Source organism: Coregonus lavaretus (assembly GCF_964263955.1).
Source record: "Coregonus lavaretus genome assembly, chromosome: 39".
NCBI classification, from domain to species: domain Eukaryota; kingdom Metazoa; phylum Chordata; class Actinopteri; order Salmoniformes; family Salmonidae; genus Coregonus; species Coregonus lavaretus.
This window is the reverse complement of record NC_140026.1, coordinates 1,506,756-1,525,514: the sequence shown is the minus strand read 5'-3', so window position 1 is coordinate 1,525,514 and position 18,759 is coordinate 1,506,756.

The following is an 18,759-nucleotide window of genomic DNA, read 5'->3' as shown; positions in this document are numbered from 1 at the left end:
TGTCTGGGGCGTTGAATATAACTGGCGGTGTGTCTGGGGCGTTGAATGTAACTGGGGCGTTGAATGTAACTGGCGGTGTGTCTGGGGCGTTGAATATAACTGGCGGTGTGTCTGGGGCGTTGAATATAACTGGCGGTGTGTCTGGGGCGTTGAATATAACTGCCGGTGTGTCTGGGGCGTTGAATATAACTGGCGGTGTGTCTGGGGCGTTGAATATAACTGGCGGTGTGTCTGGGGCGTTGAATATAACTGGCGGTGTGTCTGGGGCGTTGAATATAACTGGCGGTGTGTCTGGGGCGTTGAATGTAACTGGGGCGTTGAATATAACTGGCGGTGTGTCTGGGGCGTTGAATATAACTGGCGGTGTGTCTGGGGCGTTGAATGTAACTGGCGGTGTGTCTGGGGCGTTGAATGTAACTGGCGGTGTGTCTGGGGCGTTGAATATAACTGGCGGTGTGTCTGGGGTGTTGAATATAACTGGCGGTGTGTCTGGGGCGTTGAATATAACTGGCGGTGTGTCTGGGGCGTTGAATATAACTGGCGGTGTGTCTGGGGCGTTGAATATAACTGGCGGTGTGTCTGGGGTGTTGAATATAACTGGCGGTGTGTCTGGGGCGTTGAATATAACTGGCGGTGTGTCTGGGGCGTTGAATATAACTGGCGGTGTGTCTGGGGCGTTGAATGTAACTGGCGGTGTGTCTACTGGTATAAGAACAGAGTGTAACTAACCTGGTCTTCAGGTATGGGTTTCCAGAAGAAGCTCCGGACCCTCCTCTTCCTTATCCCTCCTACGGGGTCTCCCGTGCCGGGTGGAGGGGGTGGGGGAGGAGGGCCGCAAGGGGGAGGAGGAGGGGGAGGAGGTCCAGTCTTGTTGCCATCAGTGACGGGGATTGTAGAGGCAGGGGGCAGAGACATCATAACTGCGACCGCACCCACTTCCTGGAAACTCTTTTCTCATTGGCTGGAGAGATGCTGCTCATCACATGCATCCCAGCTGCTGATTGGTCAAAGCAAGGAAAGGGGAGGGAGGAAGGGTTTAGGTATCAGACTGCGGGCTACAGGGTTGTTGTTTCCACTGTAAACAACCAACAAAGTTTGGATAACTGCAAAAACCTTCTACATTTTGTTCAGTTTTTCCCTACCCCAAGAAATACTGTATCTAAAAATACATCAAAATCAATATCTAAGAACAATATTTCAGTGTTTTAGTCTGCAACACACTTCTAGTTCTCGCTCTTTGATTTCACAAACAAGTTGTCGTTGATATTATCATGAATGGCAGGTCTAGACTACATTAACCTCAATCAGCTGAGCTCTGGGAACCTTTCAAACCACAAGCACTCCATTTGAAGACCAAATAACACATTATGTGCTGTACAGACAGACAGAGAGACAGAGAGACAGAGAGACAGAGAGACAGAGAGAGAGAGAGAGACAGAGAGACAGAGAGACAGAGAGAGAGACAGAGAGAGAGAGAGAGAGAGAGACAGAGAGAGAGACAGAGAGACAGAGAGATTTACATTCCCTTTCATACTTCAACTACTTGCACATTGTTACAACACTGTACATAGCCCCGTGTAGCTCAGTTGGTAGAGCATGGGTAGTGGGTTCGATTCCCACTGGGGGCCAGTACGGAGAAGAAAAAATGTATGCACTCACTAACTGTAAGTCGCTCTGGATAAGAGCGTCTGCTAAATGACTAAAAATGTTTTTTTTTTAAAAATATAATAATATGACATTTGAAATGTCTCTATTGTTTTGAAAAATCCCAATAAAGCCCCTTCGAATCGAATGTTCTCTTTTCAAGTCCTTGTTTTCTATTAATACCAGAATGCCCTGAGAGAACAACCAGAGAACAACCAGAAAACAACCAGAAAACAACCAGAGAACAACTAGAGAACAACCAGAAAACAACCAGAGAACACATAAGACCAAATACATTTTTTATCATTTATTTCCCTGAGCCTCCTCTTGCCATTGAAATGCTCAGTCTGATGCGGGTGTGTCGATATACATTTTAATATACTGTGCATTCGGAAAGTATTCAGACCCCTTCACTTTTTCCACATTTTGTTACATTACAGCCTTATTCTAAAATGGATTAAATTGTTTTTTTTAAATCAATCTACACACAATACCCCATAATGACACAGCAAAAACAGGTTTTAAGATATTTTAAAACAAATAAATAAATAACTGAAATATCACATTTACATAAGTATTCAGACCCTTTACTCAGTACTTTGTTGAAGCACCTTTGGCAGCGATTACAGCATCGGGTCTTCTTGGGTATGACGCTACAAGCTTGGCACACCTGTATTTGGGGAGTTTCTCCCATTCTTCTCTGCAGATCCTCTCAAGCTCTGTCAGGTTGGATGGAGAGCGTCGCTGCACAGCTATTTTCAGGTCTCTCCAGAGATGTTCGATCGGGGTTCAAGTCCAGGCTCTGGCTGGGCCACTCAAGGACATGAAAAACATCCCCACAGCATGATGATGCCACCACCATGCATCACCGTACGGACGGTGCCAGGTTTCCTCCAGACGTGACGCTTGGCATTCAGGCTAAAGAGTTCAATCTTGGTTTCATCAGAACAGAGAATCTTTAGGTGCCTTTTGGCAAACTCCTAGCGGGCTGTCATGTGCCTTTTACTGAGGAGTGGCTTCCATCTGGCCATTCTACCATAAAGACCTGACTGGTGGAGTGCTGCAGAGATGGTTGTCCTTCTGGAAGGTTCTCCCATCTTCACAGAGGAACCCTGGAGCTCTGTCAGAGTGACAGTCGGGTTATTGGTCACATCCCTGACCAAGGCCCTTCTCCCCCGATTGCTCAGTTCGGCCGGGTGGTTCTAAACTTCTTCCACTTAAGAATGATGGAGGCCACTGTGTTCTTGGGGACCTTCAATGATGCAGATATTGTGCCTAGACACAATCCTGTCTCGGAGCTCTACGGACAATTCCTTCGAACTCATGGCTTGGTTTTTGCTCTGACATGCACTGTCAACTGTGGGACCTTATATAGACAGGTGTGTGCCTTTCCAAATCATGTCCAATCAATTGAATTTACCACAGGTGGACTCCAATCAAGTTGTAGAAACATCTCAAGGATGATCAATGGAAACAGGATGCACCTGAGCTCAATTTATAGTCTCATAGCAAAGGGTCTGAATACTTATGTAAATAAGGTATTTCTGTTTTTTATACATTTGCAAACATTTCTAAAAACCTGTTTTCACCATGTCATTATGGGTTACTGTGTGTAGATTGATGAGGGAAAAACTTTATTTAATCCATTTTAGAATAAGGCTGTAACGTAACAATGCACTGTAGTTATATACAAAATATTTTTAAAAAACAGTAAGATGACTAACTGCACTGCCCCTTTAATATTTCAGTAGCAGCCTCATGATTCCCTTTACACACCGACACACTGAACACAGACCGACACACTGAACACAGACACACAGACACACACACTGAACACAGACACACAGACCGACACACTGAACACAGACACACCGAACACAGTCACACAGACACACACACTGAACACAGACACACCGACACACTGAACACAGACACACTGAACACAGACACACAGACACACACACCGACACACTGAACACAGACACACAGACACACACACCGACACACTGAACACAGACACACCGACACACTGAACACAGACACACACACTGAACACAGACACACCGACACACTGAACACAGACACACCGACACACTGAACACAGACACACAGACACACACACCGACACACTGAACACAGACACACAGACACACACACCGACACACTGAACACAGACACACTGAACACAGACACACACACTGAACACAGACACACCGACACACTGAACACAGACACACAGACACACAGACACACAGACACACAGACACACAGACACACAGACACACCGACACACAGACACACGCTTCATCCATTTACTTATTATTCATAGTCAGGAAGTGAGTCTACCGCTGGTGATGTGCCTCCTCACACAAGGGATAGGTGGAACGCAGCCATCCAGTTTCACAGGCCCGGCCCGAGGGTTGGTGGAACGCAGCCATCCAGTTTCACAGGCCCGGCCCGAGGGATAGGTGGAACGCAGCCATCCAGTTTCACAGGCCCGGCCCGAGGGTTGTTGTGTGTGTGTGTGTGTGTCTGTGTGTGTGTGTGTCTGTGTGTGTGTGTGTGTGTCTGTGTGTGTGTGTCTGTGTGTGTGTGTCTGTGTGTGTGTGTCTGTGTGCAGTCTTATGCAACATCTCTGAGCTCAGTGTGAACCCTTCAGCAAACGTCGACCCTAATCATACCAACTACCTGCTACACTGGGTACACACCCTTTACATCCCTGTTAGTGATTATTTTATCCATTGTCAAGATAATCCATCCACCTGACAGGTGTGGCATATCAAGAAGCTGATTAAACAGCGTGATCTCTACAGCCTATAGCGCTGCAGTCTCTCTCTACAGCCTATAGCGCTGCAGTCTCTCTCTCTACAGCCTATAGCGCTGCAGTCTCTCTCTCTACAGCCTATAGCGCTGCAGTCTCTCTCTCTACAGCCTATAGCGCTGCAGTCTCTCTCTACAGCCTATAGCGCTGCAGTCTCTCTCTACAGCCTATAGCGCTGCAGTCTCTCTCTACAGCTCTGTACCCACTTCCTATTCCTCCTCTTCCGGCTTCTTCACCCGCGGGATCGTCTGAGACCAGCCACCCGGACAGCTGATGAAACTGTGGGTTTGCACAAACCAAATAATTTCTGCACAAACTGTCAGAAACCGTCTCAGGGAAGCTCATCTGCAATGCTAGTAGTCCTCACCAGGGTCTTGACCTGACTGCAGTTCGGCGTCGTAACCGACTTCAAAATGGGCAAATGCTCACCTTCGATGGCCACTGGCACGCTGGAGAAGTGTGCTCTTCACGGATGAATCCCGGTTTTAACTGTACCGGGCAGATGGCAGACAGCGTGTATGAAGTCGTGTGGGTGAGCGGTTTGCTGATGTCAACGTTGTGAACAGAGTGCCCCATGGTGGCGGTGGGGTTATGGTATGGACAGGCATCAGCTACGGACAACGAACACAATTCAATTTTATCGATGGCAATTTGAATGCACAGAGATACCATGACGAGATCCTGAGGCCCACTGTCGTGCCATTCATCCGCTGCCATCACCTCACGTTTCAGCATGATAATGCACGGCCCCATGTCGCAAGGATCTGTACACAATTCCAGGAAGCTGAAAATGTCCCAGTTCTTCCATGGCCTGCATACTCACCAGACATGTCACCCATTGAGCATGTTTGGGATGCTCCGATTGACATATACGACAGCGTGTTCCAGTTCCCGCCAATATCCAGCAACTTCTCACAGCCATTGAAGAGGAGTGGGACAACATTCCACAGGCCACAATCAACAGCCTGATCAACTCTATGCGAAGGAGATGTCGTGCTGCATGTAGCAAATGGTGGTCACACCAGATACTGACTGGTTTTCTGATCCACGCTCCTACCTTTTTTTTTTTTAAGGTGTCTGTGACCAACAGATTCATATCTTTATTCCAAGTCATGTGAAATCCATAGATTAGGACCTAATGACTTAATTTCAATTGACTGACTTCTTTATATGAACTGTAACTCAGTAAAATCTACGAAATTGTTGCGTTTAATGTTTTTGCTCAGTGTACATTGTGTAATTTACTGATGGGTCCCTAAGGAGCGAATGTCAAACCAAATTGAACATGGCATTGATGGGGTCGTATGCAGCTCTGAATTGATGATTACTTGTGCTGCCAGCTGAGGGCACGACTCAAACACATCTAGAACTGTTACGGTCCCCTTCATTCTGTAACCTCAAACTGTTACGGTACCCTTCATTCTGTAACATACTATTTAATCTATCATCTGGCAAATCTCCGTTTCGGACGAGACTGACTTCATCCTATTTACACTTTGTAGTACATTCTGACACTAGAATAAATATTACTGACGCACATCGATGCCACAAAGGCCATTTTCAAAACGTGACGTTTACCAGTCAAGTTGCCAGGGTTAGGGGTTCCAAGCTTGTTCTAAGGGGAGGTTGCCAGGGTTATAGGTTCCAAGCCTGTTCTAAGGGAAGGTTGCCAGGGTTATAGGTTCCAAGCCTGTTCTAAGGGAAGGTTGCCAGGGTTATAGGTTCCAAGCCTGTTCTAAGGGAAGGTTGCCAGGGTTATAGGTTCCAAGCCTGTTCTAAGGGGAGGTTGCCAGGGTTATAGGTTCCAAGCCTGTTCTAAGGGGAGGTTGCCAGGGTTATAGGTTCCAAGCCTGTTCTAAGGGGAGGTTGCCAGGGTTATAGGTTCCAAGCCTGTTCTAAGGGAAGGTTGCCAGGGTTATAGGTTCCAAGCCTGTTCTAAGGGGAGGTTGCCAGGGTTATAGGTTCCAAGCCTGTTCTAAGGGAAGGTTGCCAGGGTTATAGGTTCCAAGCCTGTTCTAAGGGGAGGTTGCCAGGGTTATAGGTTCCAAGCCTGTTCTAAGGGGAGGTTGCCAGGGTTATAGGTTCCAAGCCTGTTCTAAGGGGAGGTTGCCAGGGTTATAGGTTCCAAGCCTGTTCTAAGGGGAGGTTGCCAGGGTTATAGGTTCCAAGCCTGTTCTAAGGGAAGGTTGCCAGGGTTATAGGTTCCAAGCCTGTTCTAAGGGGAGGTTGCCAGGGTTATAGGTTCCAAGCCTGTTCTAAGGGAAGGTTGCCAGGGTTATAGGTTCCAAGCCTGTTCTAAGGGGAGGTTGTGTCTTTTGATCTCTCTCTCTCTCTAATGGTTTCTCTCAGCATCTCTCTCTCTCTCTCTCTCTCTCTCTCTCTCTAATGGTGTATCTCAGCATCTCTCTCTCTCTCTCTCTCTCTCTCTCTAATGGTGTCTCTCAGCATCTCTCTCTCTAATGGTTTCTCTCAGCATCTCTCTCTCTCTAATGGTTTCTCTCAGCATCTCACTCTCTCTCTCTCTAATGGTTTCTCTCAGCATCTCTCTCTCTAATGGTTTCTCTCAGCATCTCTCTCTCTCTAATGGTTTCTCTCAGCATCTCTCTATCTCAATATATAGGTCAAGCCCCACAATGCTGGTCTGTGGATTGAGGGAGCGAGGGGGGGGGGGGGAGAGATGGGGCGTTATTGGGTCGGCTGAGAAAAGCTAACTAATGAGTGTGTGATCAGCTCAGCTCGGTGTCGTCACCGCTCAGCAATGTCACCCACCCACCCTATCCCAGAATGCTGTGCCTAGTGCACCATTGTGGACAGGGTTCTCAGTGACAATAGGCTAACAGTAATGATGTCACAGCTAGTAGCGCTGATGGGACACAATGTTGGTAGAACGTCAGTAGAACGTTAGTAGAACGTTAGTAGAACGTCAGAGGGCTTCTACAGACCCCATCAGCCAATCGGAGCCCTCGGAACCCCATTGTGAGATAACCAGGAAGGCCCAGGCAATTTTTTTTTTTTACATCCCTGTCACGTGATTGGGTTGATGTCATCACTGGCACTCCTTCCAATTTCACCACCTTTGTTTACGAGCACTGCCCATGGAAGGAGGGAAGGAGGAGGAGGGAGGGAGGGAGGGAATGGTGGCATCAAAGACCAGTGAACCAAATTATTTTGGTCTTTGACCCTTTCAATGGAGGAAGGGATACAAGGAGGAGGGAGAGATTAACAGAGGGAAGTGGGTTTGGTGTCGACCCTGACCCCGTTTGGAGCGAGGGGAGGGTTTGGTTGGGCTTGTAAACAAGCAGCCATTGTGGGTGGCACATAGTCCGTAACCATGGGGACGGCTGCTGCTATGAGGGTTACCACAGTAACGCATGGAAGCCCTAACACTGGCAGCTGGGACACACACACACACACACACACACACAGACGGCAGGTGCTCAAAATTTTAAAAGGGTGCACCCACCCCTTCAAAGAAGATTAATAATTAATAACATCAACTACCTCTGTAGCGTAGGCCTGCTTATTTCTGCAACAACACGCTCACTCATCACACATTGTAAGCAAGTTACAGTGCCTCCTAAACACATGATTGACATGGGGAAGAGAGGGCGGGCCATGAGCTGATCATTGATGTTGATCATTTAAGCTAATCTGCTAGTTAGCTAGCTAGATTTTTTAAAAACGTATTGTGATTTATCTTCAATGCTCTTACATATTAACTTCACAATATTAATAATCTTCTAACTCATGATCCAGTGAGCTCCAAAGGTATTGGGACAGTGACACATTATTTGTTGTTTTGGCTCTGTACTCTAGCACTTTGGATTTGAAATTATACTTAAGGGTATTTCCATCCGTATCGGGCAAATGGTTTAGAAATTACAGCACTTTTTGTACATAGTCCCCCCCCCCAATTTTAGGGGTCCAAAAGTATTGGGACAAATTCACGTGTATTAAAGTATAGTTAACAAAAATATAAAACGCAACATGCAACAATTTCAAATGTTGCTGAGTTAGTTCACATTAGGAAGTCAGTCAATTTAAATAAATAAATTAGGCCCTAATCTATGGATTTCACATGACTGGGCCAATCAGCCAATCAGAATGAGTTTCTCCTCACAACAAGGGCTTTATTACAGACAGAACTCCTCCCCCTCCGAAACCAACTCACGTTTGAATTCAGTCATGGCCACTAACATTTCTTAATTAACCAAATCTAAAACAAATCAGCAAGCGCAGTCGCCCTTTAAATGAGTCTCATGCAATGGAATGTATTTTTTTGTAATGTGACTTGAATCAACAAATAACAGCACATTTTGATGGGTACACTTCCTGCTTTTACTTGACATGAGAAAATCAGTAAAAAATAAAAAATAAAAAATAAAATGGCTATTCAAACGTTTATTACAGTGACCGCGGTCATTTCTCTGGCTAGTAACCGCCATCGTCACAGCCCTAATACACAACAGCCCTAACACACAACAGCCCTAACACACAACAGCCCTAACACACAACAGCCCTAACACACAACAGCCCTAACAGACAACAGCCCTAACAGACAACAGCCCTAACACACAACAGCCCTAACAGACAACAGCCCTAACACACAACAGCCCTAACAGACAACAGCCCTAACACACAACAGCCCTAACAGACAACAGCCCTAACAGACAACAGCCCTAACACCAAACAGCCCTAACAGACAACAGCCCTAACAGACAACAGCAGTAACACACACACAGTCCAAGCGTTAGTGTGACTTTTCCATCAGAAACTGACTGACCAACATAACAGTAGCATCTCTCTGAACAAGGGGAGGGAGAGAGAGGGGGGAGAGAGAGAGAGAGGGGGGGGGGGGGGAGAGAGTGGGGAAGAGAGGGAGGGGGAGAGGAGAGAGGGGGAGGAGAGGAGAGAGAGATGGGGGAGAGGAGAGAGAGATGGGGGAGAGGAGAGAGAGATGGGGGAGGAGAGATAAGGGGGAGAGGAGAGAGAAGGGGGAGGGAGGGGGGAGGAGAGAAAGGGGGAAAGGCAGAGGAGAGAGAGAGAGAGAGCGAGAAGGAAGGAAGACTTACATGCATTTCTTAGGGAGGGTTTAGACTAGAGGATTTCTGCTGTCTAGTCTGGTATTTCACTTCACTCTGAATTTGTTGCCATTTCAGCACCCTTGACCTCTGACCTCTCCTCTGTCTGTCCCCTCACACACACGCCATGAGCTCACTCAGCGGTCACCGGGGTAACCCCGGATTGCTCCCGGTAAGGGCGTATTATCCTCCGGACAAACAACTATAAAAGTGAAAGCACTTTACTACCCGGTCCCCTGTGGTGCCGCGCTGTGAAAAGGCTTGGCCAGAGGGGGCGCTGCTAGTGACCCCCCACATAGCACTGGCACAGAACCTATTCATACCGTTGATATGAAACCATCTCATTCTGCGTGAGGACTGTCTTTAGTTAGTGATTAGACCGTGTGATGCTGTGAGACGGTCTATGCTTAGTGATTAGACCGTGTGATGCTGTGAGACGGTCTATGCTTAGTGATTAGACCGTGTGATGCTGTGAGACGGTCTATGCTTAGTGATTAGACCGTGTGCTGCTGTAAGACGGTCTATGCTTAGTGATTAGACCGTGTGATGCTGTGAGACGGTCTATGCTTAGTGATTAGACCGTGTGATGCTGTGAGACGGTCTATGCTTAGTGATTAGACCGTGTGATGCTGTGAGACGGTCTATGCTTAGTGATTAGACCGTGTGATGCTGTGAGACGGTCTATGCTTAGTGATTAGACCGTGTGATGCTGTGAGACGGTCTATGCTTAGTGATTAGACCGTGTGATGCTGTGAGACGGTCTATGCTTAGTGATTAGACGGTGTGATGCTGTGAGACGGTCTATGCTTAGTGATTAGACCGTGTGATGCTGTGAGTGCCATTGGAAAAATTAATCTTCCTCCATGTCTTTGACTATAAAACATAGAAACGCGCCATTTTCACATATGTTGATGTTGGGGTGGTGCTGGAGATGGTGAATATGCAGACCGGAACTGTGACCATTTCTTTCAATGGTAACGACCTGAGTAAGACATCTTCATTATCCACCATCTTTGTCAGTCCGGGTTCAGTTCATCTTGGGTTTCCATGGTAATGTTTGAATGTGGAAAGCAGAGAACTATTCACTGAGCTTTGAATGTCAGGTGAGAGAGAGAGAGGGGGAGCTTTGAATGTCAGGTGAGAGAGAGACAGAACGAGAGAGAGAGAGAGAGAACGAGAGAGAGAGAGAGAACGAGAGAGAGAAACTGCCTCTTGGTAAGAGATTATCCCTGGGTCATCCAGAGCTGGGTTCAGGGCAGGGGTGTCCTGGATAACTGCAACCCCAGAGAGTGCATCGTCGCCCGGCTAGAGGGCACCGCCCCGGGGGAATCTCTCTTTTAACTAACCTTACAACTCTATGCAGAAGGGCTACTTTTAACAATTTACAGTTCAGTACAGTTCATTACAGTATAGTTCAGTTCAGTAGAGTTCAGTATAGTATAGTTCAGTTCAGTAGAGTTCAGTATAGTTCAGTTCAGTAGAGTTCAGTATAGTATAGTTCAGTTCAGTAGAGTTCAGTATAGTTCAGTTCAGTAGAGTTCAGTATAGTTCAGTTCAGTATAGTTCAGTTCAGTATAGTTCAGTTCAGTACAGTTCATTACAGTAGAGTTCAGTTCAGTAGAGTTCAGTATAGTATAGTTCAGTTCAGTAGAGTTCAGTACAGTATAGTTCAGTTCAGTAGAGTTCAGTAGAGTTCAGTTCAGTATAGTTCAGTATAGTTCAGTACAGTATAGTTCAGTTCAGTAGAGTTCAGTACAGTATAGTTCAGTTCAGTAGAGTTCAGTTCAGTATAGTTCAGTATAGTTCAGTACAGTATAGTTCAGTTCAGTATAGTTCAGTATAGTTCAGTACAGTATAGTTCAGTTCAGTAGAGTTCAGTTCAGTATAGTTCAGTACAGTATAGTTCAGTATAGTTCAGTATAGTTCAGTACAGTATAGTTCAGTTCAGTATAGTTCAGTACAGTATAGTTCAGTTCAGTAGAGTTCTGTTCAGTATAGTTCAGTATAGTTCAGTTCAGTAGAGTTCAGTACAGTATAGTTCAGTTCAGTATACTTCAGTATAGTTCAGTACAGTATAGTTCAGTTCAGTAGAGTTCAGTACAGTATAGTTCAGTTCAGTAGAGTTCAGTTCAGTACAGTTCAGTACAGTATAGTTCAGTACAGTAGAGTTCAGTACAGTATAGTTCAGTATAGTTCAGTAGAGTTCAGTATAGTATAGTTCAGTTCAGTAGAGTTCAGTACAGTATAGTTCAGTTCAGTAGAGTAGAGTTCAGTATAGTTCAGTATAGTTCAGTACAGTATAGTTCAGTACAGTATAGTTCAGTACAGTATAGTTCAGTAGAGTTCAGTAGAGTTCAGTATAGTATAGTTCAGTACAGTATAGTTCAGTACAGTATAGTTCAGTTCAGTAGAGTTCAGTACAGTATAGTTCAGTAGAGTTCAGTACAGTATAGTTCAGTAGAGTTCAGTATAGTATAGTTCAGTACAGTTCAGTAGAGTTCAGTAGAGTTCAGTATAGTATAGTTCAGTACAGTTCAGTAGAGTTCAGTTCAGTATAGTTCAGTATAGTTCAGTTCAGTAGAGTTCAGTACAGTAGAGTTCAGTAGAGTATAGTTCAGTACAGTATAGTTCAGTTCAGTACAGTATAGTTCAGTACAGTAGAGTAGAGTACAGTATAGTTCAGTACAGTAGAGTAGAGTTCAGTACAGTAGAGTTCAGTACAGTAGAGTTCAGTATAGTTCACTTCAGTAGAGTTCAGTATAGTTCAGTACAGTAGAGTTCAGTAGAGTATAGTTCAGTACAGTATAGTTCAGTTCAGTAGAGTTCAGTTCAATATAGTTCAGTTCAGTATAGTTCAGTTCAGTATAGTTCAGTAGAGTTCAGTACAGTATAGTTCAGTAGAGTTCAGTTCAGTATAGTTCAGTAGAGTAGAGTTCAGTAGAGTTCAGTATAGTTCAGTTCAGTATAGTTCAGTAGAGTAGAGTTCAGTAGAGTATAGTTCAGTACAGTATAGTTCAGTTCAGTAGAGTTCAGTTCAATATAGTTCAGTTCAGTATAGTTCAGTTCAGTATAGTTCAGTAGAGTAGAGTTCAGTAGAGTTCAGTATAGTTCAGTTCAGTAGAGTTTAGTAGAGTATAGTTCAGTACAGTATAGTTCAGTTCAGTAGAGTTCAGTTCAATATAGTTCAGTTCAGTATAGTTCAGTTCAGTATAGTTCAGTAGAGTAGAGTTCAGTAGAGTTCAGTATAGTTCAGTTCAGTATAGTTCAGTAGAGTAGAGTTCAGTAGAGTTCAGTACAGGAGCCTACTTGGAGTGTGAATTAAACTGCTGACTGCTCATAACTTGCAGATTGTTGACACACCAACCAGGATCAAGGGGCAGGGCAATGTGACTGTTGTGGTTTTGGTAATCAGTGTCAGCGACGGTCCCGTTGTCAAAACAAAGTCGGTTCTGCCAAGTGACTGGAGGAAGGAGAGAGGGGGAAGACTCCACTATCTTTATTTATTTATCTACAGATGATCTCATTTTGCGCTTCTGTAGCTTTGGCAGCTGTGTGTGTTCTCTTTCCCAGTCCGCTCCTCTCCCGGTAGGCTTTACAGACGCTCCCCACCCCTTGGCTGCTCCTCTCCCTGTAGGCTTTACAGACGCTCCCCACCCCTTGGCTGCTCCTCCCCCTGTAGGCTTTACAGACGCTCCCCACCCCTTGGCTGCTCCTCTCCCGGTAGGCTTTACAGACGCTCCCCACCCCTTGGCTGCTCCTCTCCCTGTAGGCTTTACAGACGCTCCCCACCCCTTGGCTGCTCCTCTCCCGGTAGGCTTTACAGACGCTCCCCACCCCTTGGCTGCTCCTCTCCCTGTAGGCTTTACAGACGCTCCCCACCCCTTGGCTGCTCCTCTCCCGGTAGGCTTTACAGACGCTCTCCACCCCTTGGCTGCTCCCCACCCCTAGGCTTTACAGACGCTCCCCACCCCTTGGCTGCTCCTCTCCCTGTAGGCTTTACAGACGCTCCCCACCCCTTGGCTGCTCCTCTCCCGGTAGGCTTTACAGACGCTCCCCACCCCTTGGCTGCTCCTCTCCCTGTAGGCTTTACAGACGCTCCCCAACCCTTGGCTGCTCCTCTCCCTGTAGGCTTTACAGACGCTCCCCACCCCTTGGCTGCTCCCCACCCCTAGGCTTTACAGACGCTCCCCACCCCTTGGCTGCTCCTCTCCCTGTAGGCTTTACAGACGCTCCCCACCCCTTGGCTGCTCCTCCCCCTGTAGGCTTTACAGACGCTCCCCACCCCTTGGCTGCTCCTCTCCCTGTAGGCTTTACAGACGCTCCCCACCCCTTGGCTGCTCCTCTCCCTGTAGGCTCTACAGATGTTCCCCACCCCTTGACCGCAACCCTTCTAGTGTAGTTTACCCTGTGCACAACCCCATGTGGAAATTCCTGGTCTCCGCCAGCGTTTGGAACGACTGATCTAAGTTAATCTCAGCCTATGCTGCCCTCCCCTTTGTCCCATCAAACCCCTGCAACTCATCCAGAACGCTGCAGCCCGCCTGGTGTTCAACCTTCCCAAGTTCTCTCACGTCACCCCGCTCCTCCGCACACGCACACTGGCTTCCAGTCGAAGCTCACATCCACTGCAAGACCATGGTGCTTACCAACGGAACAGCAAGAGGAACTGCCCCCCCTACCTTCAGGCTATGCTTAAACCCTACATCCCAACCCGAGCACTCCGTTCTGCCACCTCTGGTCTCTTGGCCCTCCCACCCCTACGGGAGGGAAGCTCCCCCTCAGCCCAGTCCAAGCCCTTCTCTCTCCTGGCGCCCCAATGGTGGAACCAGCTTCCCCCTGAAGCTATGACAGCAGAGTCCCTGCCCATCTTCCGGAAACATCTGAAACCCTACCTCTTCAAACAGTCTCTTAAATAATCCCCCCCTGTAGTTTCTGACTACTATGAATTCCAATTGTAACCAGTTATTATTTCGAAAAAGCTGTTTTTGCTTTGTCATTATGAGGTATTGTGTGTAGATTGAAGAAAAAATAAAATAAAAATGTAATCCACTTTTAGAATAAGGCTGTAACGTAACAAAATGTGGAAAAAAGTCAAGGGGTCTGAATACTTTCCGAATGAACTGTTTGGCGGTCAACAGTAAAATGGTTCAGTTTGCGTAAAAAACAACATCCTGTTGCAATTTCTTTATCTTTGCAAAGGCACAGTCATTGAATTTCAGTTTGTCTATTTCGATTCCTAGGTATTTCTTTATATGTGGTGACTATCGACTGATTCCCCATTGGTCTTCATAGTGGAGTTTTATTCCTTCTGAAACCAATTTTCATCTCCATTTCAAGAAAGTTATCTGCGCACCACAACCTTGAAGAGAGGCTTGGTCTGGTGTGGAAGAAACCCACAACGGTGTCATCTGGGTATTTTAAAGAATATGTGGGCTGAGTCAGAGGCTTGACAATCGTTTGTGTCCAGTATCGGTGAAAGTACGCAACCTTGCGGGTCTCCCGTATTGACGGTTCTAGATGTAGAGATGGAGGAGTTAAACTTCACTTGTTGAGTACGGTTCACAAGGAAACTATTAATCCACTTGATCAGTAGAGAGTAGACACCAAAAATTCACCAGCCTGTCCACCAGTAGGCGAGGTTGGATGGTGTTAAACGCGTCACTGAAGTCAACGAATACAATTCTAATTCTAGGCTATTCGCCTGTTCTACGTGTTCTTAGATATTGTTCAGCATGACCAGTGACGCATCATCAACACCCCTAGAGGCACGTGAATTGGTTTTTGATCTAGCTGAGAGAATTTTTTCAAAACATTTAAATTAGGTACAGATGTCAGGGCTACAGGGCAGCATACCACCCTACGGGGCAGCATACCACCCTACGGGGCAGCATACCACCCTACAGGGCAGCATACCACCCTACAGGGCAGCATACCACCCTACAGGGCAGCATACCACCCTACGGGGCAGCATACCACCCTACGGGGCAGCATACCACCCTACAGGGCAGCATACCACCCTACAGGGCAGCATACCACCCTACGGGGCAGCATACCACCCTACGGGGCAGCATACCACCCTACAGGGCAGCATACCACCCTACAGGGCAGCATACCACCCTACGGGGCAGCATACCACCCTACGGGGCAGCATACCACCCTACGGGGCAGCATACCACCCTACAGGGCAGCATACCACCCTACAGGGCAGCATACCACCCTACAGGGCAGCATACCACCCTACAGGGCAGCATACCACCCTACAGGGCAGCATACCACCCTACGGGGCAGCATACCACCCTACGGGGCAGCATACCACCCTACAGGGCAGCATACCACCCTACAGGGCAGCATACCACCCTACAGGGCAGCATACCACCCTACAGGGCAGCATACCACCCTACAGGGCAGCATACCACCCTACAGGGCAGCATACCACCCTACAGGGCAGCATACCACCCATGAGGCCAAATGGTGACTTTAAAACAGTTAGAGTTATACACAAAAGAAATGTATGCACGCATGACTGTAAGTCGCTTTGGATAAAAGCGTCTGCTAAATGGCATATTCTATTTGTTTTATTTAGGGCATTAACTCCATCCAGAGCCTGTCCTGCCGATCTCACAGCAGGTTCAGGGCATTAAATTATAGGGCCGGCGCCAGAACGAATCAGTTGGATGGGCATTTGATTTAAAAAAGGTCAACGGTCAAATGGGGGGGGTGCATATATTTGTCCTGTTTCACTGCATGTACAAGTGGGTCACCTGTACGAGTGTGAGGTGTGAAATGCTAATTCCTCTCCAAGAATGAGAACAGTAAATGAGTAATTACTACATAAACAAATGAGTGTTACCAAATGACGGGGATTAACGGTACATTTACTAGGCTACTGGTGACATATGAAATGGGGAACTGATCAAACATTTACAATCAAACGGCAAACAAGTGCTCATGTCTCCGCTCTAACAATGGGAGATGTTGTCCCAATGGTGGGAAGGCAGGCGACAGGTTTAGGTCTGATTTTATTATGATAGAAATGCATTGGGATTATTCTGGAGAGATTTAGGGGAGAGTGAGCCCTCTCGCTTTGCTTCTTCCTCTCTGCTTAAAACTATCTCATCGGAGAAAGCATCCGAGCGAACGAAACAGCGCCCCTCTATATGTATCTGATGCCGTCTGGCCAGAAATAGTATAACATGCAATACTCTTTTGGTCCAGACAGCATCAAATACATTGTCTAAACATAGTCAGACAGAGGGGCGCCGTTTCGCTCTTATCTGAGATTGATGTGTTTTCTGTCGGGGCGCGTCTCGGTCAAATAGATGATCAATATTTCATTATTTGATTTGGACGGGGGCAAGGCGGTACGGTAGAGCGGGCCAGGCCTCCTAAGCCCTGCCCATAGCGTTGGCCCTGTTTACTCCATATAGGAGGCTGTTCGTTGACAACAATATTACAGTCAGATCAAATCATGTATACACACTAGATGACGGACAGGGAGCACCATTGTAAAACATTTAGGAAGCTATAGAAATGCATTTATTAAAATGTCTACATTCGTTTTTGACACGTTTATTCTATTACAGACACCTAAATGCATACTTTTAAATTATATTATGTGAGCAAAAAAAATAAAAAAAATAAAAAATTACAAAAATTCCTTAAAGTATACTTTTTTGAAAGTTCTAATGTTACTGTCCCCACCATAACAAAAAAAAATACTTAAACACATTTAATTTTGTCTACATTTAATTGAAATACTGTATAATTCCATTCATTCCTATGGAGGACTGCTCCTACTGGGGAGTGGCAATATGGCCGACCCGTGGCTTCAAAACCTCTCATTGGCCAATACATAGCATCAGGAATCCAGGGTTTATATACATCATTGGTCAGATCCTTCTCAGACCAGCAAGAAGGGTGTGATTGCAGACCCCAATTAGGGACGCTTTCTGATATCGGCGTTTATTGATGTCAAGTTACACCCATTGATGCTCGCCATTGGTCAGTGGCCGTTTCTTTCCTGTAGGATTGTAGCTAAGCCTAACCCTTTTCCTAACTTTAACCTCATCCATCTAACCTGCCATGTTAATGATCCTAACCTGCTACGTAAACAAATCATCTGTGTCGAGAAACAATCAGTCAAATAACACCGGAACTAACGGATGGCAGTCACCAATGGACTGACCGATGGCAGGCGCCAATGGTTGTTCCCTGATATCAAGAAACGCCCCGAATTACGGTCTGCAATTACACCATATTGAGACCTGTGATGGCAATTATTTTACAAGAAAAATAAAATAAAAATGGAGCTAAATCAAACAAACGCAGATCACCCGCAACTAGAGCAGGAGGATGGAAATCCGGCTGCACATTGTCGTCAGTATTATTGAACCAAATTAGCGCCGAAAGGCCAGCTGAGGATGACAGTTTGGTTACTAGCAGTAGGTATGCTACAATTCCCTGAAGTCTCTTATCATTTTATGACATGGTAGGCACAGCCAACCACATGACCGAGAAAGTCGTTCCAATTCCAAACCGTTGGCGACAAAAATTGCAAATACCGTTTATGTCCAAAACTTACCGTTAAACCGGAGCATGCACGCGCAGATATATTCCTAGTCAAACCGAAGAGAATGGAGTTTGGTATAGCAGGAGAGGAGAAGTAGAGGAAACGGATCCTTCGCCAGCGTACACCGCGAACAGCGCAGACCTCTCCCACGGACCTGCCAGTACAACTGGCACGAGCTTCTCTGCCACCGGCTGAGCGCGACCGAGTAGGGAGAGCGGAGCGCATGCGTGGACACCCGGGTGCTGCTCGCTCAGGTGTAACGCGACAAAAGCCCCATCTCTGTGTAGTCACCTGCTGTGAATGGGACTCTGCTTCTCACAGAGTTGGGGTAGATCAGAGAGGAATGATTGTTAATAGACTATATTGACTGTAGAATAGAATACAGTACAGAGGAAAAGCAATATCAAATTCATGGAGAGGGTAGCCATGATGTCATGCACAGGCCATGTGTGTGAAGGGAGTGTGTTAGGGGTAGATAACAGCTCAGCCTGTCCCTCCCTTGGCGCAATGGCACTAGTCTTTGAATTAAAGTGGTTTCCCTCCCAGTAACTAGCTGCAGTGTGTGCCACTGTATCTGTCGCAATTAAAGGGGCAATCTGCTTTTTGTACTTTTAAATTACTAAAAATAGCCATTGATTGTTAAA